Genomic DNA, 9639 nt, shown 5'->3' on the forward strand with positions numbered 1-9639 from the left:
ACAGAATATTCTGACAGTGTCTATACAGGATGATCCGCAGTCATCTGTTTACAAAGAGTATGCTTAGGTCCTTAATCTCCTGAGGTTAATGTGCTTGGTGTAGGGTTACTTACACCAGTGATATATATTACGAGCCCTTAGTTTTGCCGGGATTTAACAAAACACAAAACAATCTATCAAACAATTATTAGAACTTGAATAAATAAAATTTTACTTTAAAAAAGAGTATAGAACTACATGCTCCATATTATTCAAATTAAGGAGTTGTTTGAAATAGTTAAGATTGTCTTGATTACCCGCTATCACTTTCTAGTTGTAACATACATTTTATACTTATTTACCTCATTTTCTTTCAAGGCAAGAAGGGCTCTAGATCTTAGTTCCCCGCCCATAGACCATTCCTCCTGACAGTTCGGTTACCTTCTCCCAGTTGCTGGCTTCCTCACCAGACACAAGGGGGCAATGAAGATTCTATCTGCCACTCAGTAATCCTGCTATCCAGTCGATTGAAGAAGAGAGACTTGTGCACCTCGGCCAGTTTTCTTTGTTCCAAGTAGTTGTAAAATTTGAATTCGTTTTAATGAAGTGTTCCTTTTATAAAATTTTAGATAGAAGCCCAAATGTATAGCAAAATGCATGTAAACAAATTCTACATAACCTGACATTTCATATCTTATAGCATCTTCTTGGTCAAATGTCTAATAAGTATTTAGATTGTTATTTTCAAATTACCATAGTTCCTGACACTTGCACTTTTTAGCTGTGTTTCTGAGAATTTGTAGACTGTATGTTGTTATACTTAATGTGAATTTAACTCTTTTTATTTTTAAAGAATTTATTTGCTTTTTGAGTTCTTTGTGTGTTTTTCCCTCTATCTTTTACCTGGGTTCTTTTCTCTCTTTTTGTGTCTTAAGTTTGGTATTGGTTGTCATGTATTCATCCGTTTTACCATAAAACATTCTTCAGAGCATTAGAATGGGAAAGAAACCTCAAGAAAGGCCAAATCCTGGATTTCAGATAGCCAGTGGACATTCAGTCAGTACTTGATGAGTGAATAAGGTATACCTAAACTAGGAGAGTCTGCCCACACATTGTAAAAATGCTGAATTTGAATGCAGTCATACTGTGTGTGTGTGTGCTGTAGTTCCTTACAGGCCCCGCCCTTCCCTATCACTTTATACCCACCTGCTACCTGTCTGGCCCTATAAGCTTCTCAGCTTATGACTCTGGGAATCTTTCAGGACATAATACCATGCTTTGTTAAAAGCTCTCAGGGAAGAATATCCACAGCCCATCTTGCTAAGTGCTGTCATTTTAAAGTGCTAGGCTCTCTGTTCTACATGGATGTATTTTAAAACCCGCTGTGTGCCTTAAGCCCTTTGTTTAGTCCTTTGTGGAGATGCCCATCTTATAAATTAATACGGTTATAGAATCAAATTAAAGGTTCGGTCCTGCATTTAACTTCAGAACACTGAGAATGTTTTTAGGTATGACTCGGCTATGGTGAGCCTGTTTTCTCTGAGCCCGAATCGGGGTAAACCGTTATAGTGAGCGCACGTAGCGTCAGGGCCGGCCCCGAATCTGGTAGGTAGGTTTACCCTTTCTCTGGCTCAGCTTTTCAACCTTTTTTTTTTTTAGTTAGTTATTATTTTCATTGACCAGCTCTCATTGCTGTCTCTCATTCCTTATCTCAGGTTGACCACTCTGATAAATTTGAACTAGAATTCATGTGTTATACTGGGATTCTATACTGACCTTTATACATGAGTGGGCCATTGTGGGTTCATTGAAAATTTCTTTATTAAGGTAGGCTAAACACTGTAACAACAACCTCAAAATCTCATCGACTTAACACATTTGAAGTTTATTTCTTGTTCCCGTAACAGTTCAGTGTTACCTAAGTTGACAAAGATTCAGGGACCCAGGTGATTCCTTCATTCTGTGGCTCCACCAGCCTCCAAGGCTTCAGAGTCCTCTGCCCCATCTTCTGTGTTCTGTTGATACGCAGGGGAGGAGAGAGGGTGGAGGACCATGCGTGGGAAGTTTGTATCGTCCCGGCACGGAAGTGGTGTCTGCCCATTCCATCGGCTTTCCTAAGTCCCCTGGTCGTGCTGAGGGGCAGGGGAGGCTGGGGAATTCGGTGAACTGCGTGCCCCGGAGGAGGAGCAAACATTTTTGTAGTTCGTGGGCATCTGGCCACTTAGGTGCTTGACGTGGATGATCCATGGCAGACTCGACACTGCGACTCATCTTGTTTTCAACTTTAGTAGCAGTGTTTTTTGAAGACATCTCTTTAACATTTTGCTTTTCATTCTGGTAGGGAAGTCTGTTAAAATCATAACACCTAACCTGGAAGATTTTTAGGATTTCAGGGTTTTAGAGTAAGGTAGTTTTCAATTAGCCAGTTCTTTCCTTACATCTCCAGAAACTTCACAAATTTCTAATATGGAGCAGGTTGCAGGAAGAATGAAGCAAGGTTGGGAATGGGGAAAAGAATAAAGTTTCACAACTTCTCTAGAACCCTTTTTGTAATCCAAAGACTCAGGCCACCCAGACTCCCTGACTCTTGGGATCTGATGGTAAGTACAGACCTGCCGTCACCACCAACCCTTTCAGCTTTCTTCCTCCTAGAGCGACGCAGGGGCTCCTGGTTCCTCCTCCTCGTACCTGGCAGGCGGGGCAGGACGCGGTCCCTGGGAGGCTCCTGCCCCCACTGCAGGGATTGGTAGTTGAAGAGAAGCTAAGCTTATGTTAGTGGCCACTCCCATCCAGGAAATACAGCTCCCTCCCTTAGAAGGCAACGGGAAAACTAGACTGTATGTCTACCATTTTGTTTTTAAACAAAACCGTCTGCCATCTAACGCTGTTGACCACTTTCCAGTTTTTTTCCAACTGGTATTTCATCAATTCCAAGGTGCACATTTTTTCACACTTTGATTTTTCTGAAATATAAGCCACAGCATCAATGGCAGCATTTTCCCCTCAATGTTTCCTAAAGTAACGACAGATCCTGCAGTTGATGGAGTCTTGCTTGGATTGATGAAACGTGATACTACTTTAATATTATATATACCATGGTCACGTTGAGTTGTGATCTTTAGCAATAGTAATGGACTAGTGATGATTTATGTTCAACTGACCCCCCAAATTCAACATTTTGTGTTGACTATTTTATCAGTTATTATTCAATATTCATTTTGGATATTTAAAGTATCGTTATGCATTTGTTATAATTTAAAAGTTTACATTTATTGAACACAATGTGCCTGACATTTTCCCAAGATCTCTACATGTATTAACTAATCTTCACAACAACGTCATGACTTAATTACTACTATCCTCAATTTACGAATGAGAAACTGAGAGACAGAGAGATTAAGTAATTTCCCATGGTCACACAGCTACGAAGTGGCAGAGCCAGGATTCAAGCCCAGGCAGTGGGGGTCCAGAATGCCCACTCTTTATATTACATTTATCTTCATTGTTCTTTAGCTAATTGGGGACTTTAGCTAACGTCAATTCTTACATTTTTTTCCAAGATGCACTTTAATTATAGCTTTATTTGCTGTACCATCACCATTGTCTTACTTGTTTTAAACCAGGGTTTGGGGTTTAAGAAAGATAAAAGTCTTTTAAAAAAATCTATATCCATGTAAACTGTATTTATAGGGAAAAATCATTTTTTTAAACATCAAACATCTTTGTTCCTACTAGTTATTTTGGAATGATGTTCAATTTTTGGTTAAAAATCTACTTTTTGTGTTTAACATCCTTTATCCCATTATTATTCATGAATTAGACCATTACATTAAAGTTTGTACATAGTGTTGGATATATTCATTTTACTTGCAGTCTTATTGTTATATGGCTTTCGTATACAAACACTTGCTCTTCTGTATGTCTATTGTCAGTAATTCTGTGTTAGATTATAATCTTAAATACCACTATGTGTATTTTTCTTTATATTCTATTATTAAATAGTATTAATGCTTAATAATGTTAATAGATAAGTAATATATGTCTATTTAAAAAATCATTATTGCAGTAGAGGTTTTTTGGGTTTTTTGTTTTTGTTTTTTTTTTTTTTAATGATTCTGGTCACTGTCTCCTAAGAAGAAAAGAAAAGAAAATAGGCAAAATGGAACTCTTTGTCTTTCATAATGACAACTAGTCACTAACGGCAAGAAACCAATAGACACATCTGGAATAGTGGATAGACAGTGGATCGAGATGGTGGTAGGTGACAGTTTCGTTTAATATAATCATCTGCCTAATAATTTGTGTGCTTACTTGAGCCAGACACTGTTACAAGCACTTCACGTGGATTAACTCATTAAATCCTAACAAGCCTATAAAGTAAGTGCTATCATTGTCCCTAGTTTACAGATAAGGAGACTGAGACGCAGACGTTTAACTTTTACATGACGACAATTGGTTAGATTTTTATAGCTGTTCCCTAAACTACTGGCATTATTGTCATTATCTTAATTTTGAGAAAACTGAAGATTTGGGAGTTTGAGAGCCCTCTTTCCTTCCCACCCCCAAGGTCACTCAGCTAGTAAACAGAACAAAGACACCAACCCTGGTTTTCTGACTCCAAATCTGATGATTTTTCCACCACGGTGCCGACTTCATTTCCGCCAGTACCCATCACTCTGTCCTACGTGGGTCTGTGGTGCTTCTGTTTTCCATATTCCATTGTTGTAGAAAATGTTAGTGGAGAGTACTAAACACGTCTGAGTCTTCAGGCTCTGAGAATGTGTCCTGGGTTTTCCCACGGAAGCTCTATCACCTTCTTCTGTCCTCTCCCCGTGAACCCTGCAGCCGCAGTGCCAGGCAGTAAAGGAGTCCAGATCTGCAGGCCATCTGGGCCTTTAAATCCTTGTGTATCTTGAAACAAACCCTCTGTCTGGCTCTGCTGTCCTCACTGACCATATCTCCTGAACTGAACTCTGTCCATTTGGTATAAACATAACCAGTGCAGCGTGTTTAAACGGGTGCTGGCGAAGGGGGGAGTGTGTGCACGTGTGCCCATGCACCTGTGTATTTAAATGTGACCTTGCCAGATCGCTGATTTGACCCATCACTGAAATGGTGGGTCGGTTGGTCAATACGTCACAGGTGAAAGAACACAGAAGTGAGTCACAAGGCTGGAGTTATGGACGGCCTGCCTCTGCTGTCTATCCGATGGCCATGTTCTTGTCGGCTCTAGTTTCTTCATCTATTAAAAGTATGTGATGGAGGAAAGAGGGCTTCCTCCCTTGATAATGGGTACTACTTCCCCGCTACTTGTTATATGTTAGTCACTAGCTCCCTAATCTCTGCAATAATATTGAGAAGCAGGTACTTTTCCTGTCTTACAAATGGGGAACTAAAGCTGAGAGAAGTGAAAAACCTTGCCCAGTGGCTCACAGCCATTATGGGTTAGAGTGGAAATTGGAAGCCAGGTCTAACACTGAGTTAATGTATCCCCAGCTATGCTTTCTTGCCTCTCCAGTGATGTATGTGAGCTCTGTTTGCAGCCATTTAGGAGGTATTGAAGGGATGAACATGAGCACATAGAGTGAGAAGAAATCTTTCTGGTCATTTAGTCCAGCCCCTCAAGTTTACAGATGAGGAAGTTATAAAGTGGTCGTATTATTACAAATATTTTGGTGCTACATAGGATGGTTTGCTTTCACCCCACTTTTAGCTTCATTTTATCTTTGTCTTAGCTCAGGCTTCTGTAACAAACAAACATAGACTTAACCATAGGCTTATAAACAACAGAAATTTATGTCTCATTGTGCTGGAGTTTGGAAGTCCAAGATCAGGGTGCCAGCAGGGCCGGGTTCTGGTGAGAACCCTCTTCCAAGTTACAGACTGCTGACTGCTCCTTGTATCATGGTGTGGCAGAGAGCAGGGGTAGGGTAGGAAGTGAGCTCTCCCGTGACTTTTATCAGGGCACTAATCCCTGGGGGCTCCACCCCATGACCTCATCTTAGAAGTCTCTCGTGTGTGTCTCTTCTGGAAGTACCCCTCAAATACCACTCTCTTGCTTTGTGATAATCATTTCCTTGCTTACCTTTATGCTTTTACCACTTATGTATGTATCCTTGAACAATTTTACCTGGTTTTGAGCTCATATCAATAAAATCATACTGTTAGTGTTTATCCTTGACTTGCTTCTTTCATTAAACGCTGTCTGTGAGGTTTATCCCTGGTGATGTACATAGTTGCCATTCATTACTTTTCACTGCAGAATAGTATTCTATTATATAAGCATGTATAACGTACCTATTTACCTTATTGGATATTGGGTTGTTTCCAATTTTTATTACAAGGTTTGTATGAATATGCGTTACATGTCTCCGGTTGTACATGTGCAAGAGTTTGGAGTTTTTATTACAAATTTCTGGATTTGAGTTATTTTTAAAAACACGTATTTCTGCGATAAGAAGAAAACTGCAGAAAGAAAAGACTCTTTTGGTTTATCATATCTCTAAACCTCCCTGGGGGTACCTCTATGTCTGGACTGCTGCAGCAATTGTGAAACCTTAACCAAGGTATCAGGAGCTGGGAGTGAGTGAACACAAGAGGTTGTCATTTGGAAACAGACTAAAATCGGGACCTTTTATCTTGGGATGATGCAAGGAGAAAACAGCTGCGGTGGAGGCCCTGGCACCCTGATGGGTGTGACGGGGAGAACGTGCCCGTGCCCAGCAAGCCCTAGAATTCCGACCTCCTTCTCCTCCGGCGCCAGCTGAATGTTTCCACCCAGATGTCGGCCGTCGCCTCACGTACAGCTTGTCTAAAACAGAGCTCAAGACCATTCCCCCAAACCAACTCTCCCCGCTGTGTTTTCCTCCTTGTCACTGGTGCCATAATTCTCTCCGTTACTCAGGCTCAGAAATGGAGTTAACCTTCGCTTCCTCTCTCTCTCCCATCCCCTCGTCCCATCAGTCACCAGGCTCTTAGCTCCTCTCGGTAGTGCCTCTCCAGACCATCCCCTTAGGGTCCCTCCACCTTGAACCTAGCCACCACCATCACCTGCCTCTCACCTCTCCCCTCTTCATTCCTGCCCACAAACGCCAGTGGAGCCTCTGAAAACGCAGAGTTCATCTCCTGCTCATGAGTGGCGATGACCCCCCCGTCATTCAATTCTAGTAATCTTGGATGGACGTTCAAGGCCCTTCAAAGTATGGTCCCAATTTATTCCTGTGCAAATTGATTTCTAAGCTAAAGTTGTCCATTTACGTCGTTTTTCCTGAATACTACAAGGATCTTCAGGAAACTAAATTCACAGATGGTCCTTATTTTTGTGAGTTTGTCCTCACTTCCTCCCATGCTCGGGTGCGTGCTCTCTTCTTCCTCACATGCTATACTTTCTTGGCCCAACATCTTCTATTGAAGTATAATTGCCTGGGGTATCCTTTAAAGCTTATCACAACCCAAGGGAGCGTCCACTTGTACCTTCGTGCATGCAGCCACTGCCGTATGCAAGACACTGGGCCAAAGGTCAAACTTGAACTTGGTGTGTAGCAAGTTAACGGAATTTATTACTGAAAGAGCTGCAGTAAGTTGAAAGATAATTGAATCTCAAGAATTTTAGAAAAATTTAATGACTGATAAGCGATTAAGAATGTTATTGCATAACTTATGGAAGCCCAAGAGTCTTGAGCTTTAGCAACATACAGAAGTATAAAGCTCTCCAAAGAGACCTTAAAAGATTCAAGTCTTAACACCCTTAATTTGTAAATTAAAAATGGGACTCAGAGTGTTTTCCAGCATGTTGCAACTTGTTTTGACTTGCAGCAGCATTAATCTCAACATTGTCTAAATTAATCTTGTTCTAGCAGCCTTGAAAAAAATAGAAGAATGTATTATTATGCACTGGCTTAAAAGGAATTACCATTATTTGGAGCAAAGACTATCAAAGATTATGTGAAGTCAAATTTTCATGTAAAATTTAAATAGATAAAGAGGGATTTGATTGGAATGAAATGACATCAAAAGTGAGAGTGTGGCCTTGAAAATTAAACAGTGTATAGAAGATATTGATGACGATCCAAGTAAGCGTCAGTCACTTACACGATCATGAAAAAGGTAAGAGCTGTGACTACAGCAGTGTGACAAGGGCTGGGAAAAGAAGTAACCTTGGGGAGCAAGTCACGTTTCTGAAGGACGACTTGAACATAAGGTAAGACTTTAAAATCTGTACCATGAATTCGAATGACAAGTGGAGAAATCAAAGGCTTAGCATTTGTTCTGGTCTTTCAAAGGAAACTGGACAAAAATAGCATGGATTTGAGGAAAACAGTAATTGGTGATGAAAGGTGGTGTTTTCTCTGTGACCCAGAAACAAAGTGTCAAAGTTTGCACTGGAAGATTACAACATTCCCAGTACCCCCAAGAGCGCGCATGGCAAAGTCACAAATAAAAGGCCCGTCGCTTTGTCCCTCTGCCATCTGTGGAGACTTCAAACCCGGAGGTCGAGAGTCAATCCAGCTCGTCACACGCGTGGGCTGATGGTCCATAGGATGCTCACAAAGCAGAGGGTTGCACAGGGCCTGCGGCCTCACCACAGCCAGGGTCCAGTTGAAAGGGGGCTTTCTGAGAAACAGTTTCTGGCCAAAATCGGTTACCAGATGTATCACTTAGTTCAGCCTTTCCCTTGGGATGTTTCTGGAAGGCTGGTTAGGTGAGGATGTTGGCAGGTATTACACGAAAAACTGGATTCGCGGTCCAATAAGTTTAGAAAGTCCAATCAAATAGTTTTTTTTAAAACTTTTATTTTATTTTATACAGCAGGTTCTTATTAGTTATCCATTTTATACATATTAGTGTCTACATGTCAATCCCAATCTCCCAGTTCAGCCCACCACCACCACCACCCCCGCTGCTTTCCCCCCTTGGTGTCCATACGTTTGTTCTCTGCATCTGTGTCTCTATTTCTGCTCTGCAAACAGGTTCATCTGTACCATTTTTCTAGATTCCACATATACGCATTAATATATGATATTTGTTTTTCTGACTTCATTCTGTATGACAGTCTTTAGGTTTTTTTGTTACACAATTTCTTAGAGCTTTCAATGTATATTTTGAAACTCCAAGAAGAGAAAATGATGTGCAATCTCTTCCAAATATATCCCACCCCGAATCCTTTTTACCCCAAGCAATGTGTAGGACAGTATTCCATCCTGTAAAGGGCCTTGCTTAATTAAGGCCTTTCCTCCAAAGGACTTCTGGAAATATCAATAAAGCAAATCCACCATTGAGCACATTAAAAAAAACGATGGGGTTCCTGTTTAAATGATTCCAGAGGAGGAGAGCCACCCGAGGCTGGTCTTCAGAGCGAAGACACTCACTGGGTTAAGTCTCAGTACTCGCGCTTTCTGTTTACTAGTTACTTCACTACCAGTCAGGAACGGGAGAATGAACACATGCACCTCTTTCTTCTCCATCCTGACGTATCAACCTGTAAGGTCAAAGAGCTCAGGAAGGAAGATGACAGCAGGGGAGAAGTTTCAACAAATATTGTAATCCAGAAAGGCCAGGGAGGTGAGGAGACTTATCAGAGAAACAATCTATATCCTGGGTGCCTGCCAACGGGCCCCTAAAGAGAAGAGACGTGATGTGCGGAGCCCTCAAACGCCCTGA

At 41.2% G+C, this 9639-nt stretch overlaps 1 protein-coding gene across 2 annotated transcripts in view; it reads left to right on the plus strand.

Moving 5' to 3' along the window:
• Nucleotides 1-749, plus strand: part of KIDINS220 (kinase D interacting substrate 220) — a 108496-nt gene extending 107747 nt beyond the window's left edge. Inside the window, exon 33 of one of the 2 annotated variants that reach the window (XM_059942276.1) lies at nucleotides 358-749. The gene's annotated coding sequence lies outside the window, so the exon portion shown is untranslated. The remainder of the gene's footprint in view (nucleotides 1-357) is intronic. The other variant, XM_059942277.1, reaches the window with a different exon arrangement.
• The last annotated feature ends 8890 nt before the right edge of the window (nucleotides 750-9639 follow it).

This window comes from Balaenoptera ricei, chromosome 13 (genome assembly GCF_028023285.1).
Source record: "Balaenoptera ricei isolate mBalRic1 chromosome 13, mBalRic1.hap2, whole genome shotgun sequence".
Classification (NCBI taxonomy): domain Eukaryota; kingdom Metazoa; phylum Chordata; class Mammalia; order Artiodactyla; family Balaenopteridae; genus Balaenoptera; species Balaenoptera ricei.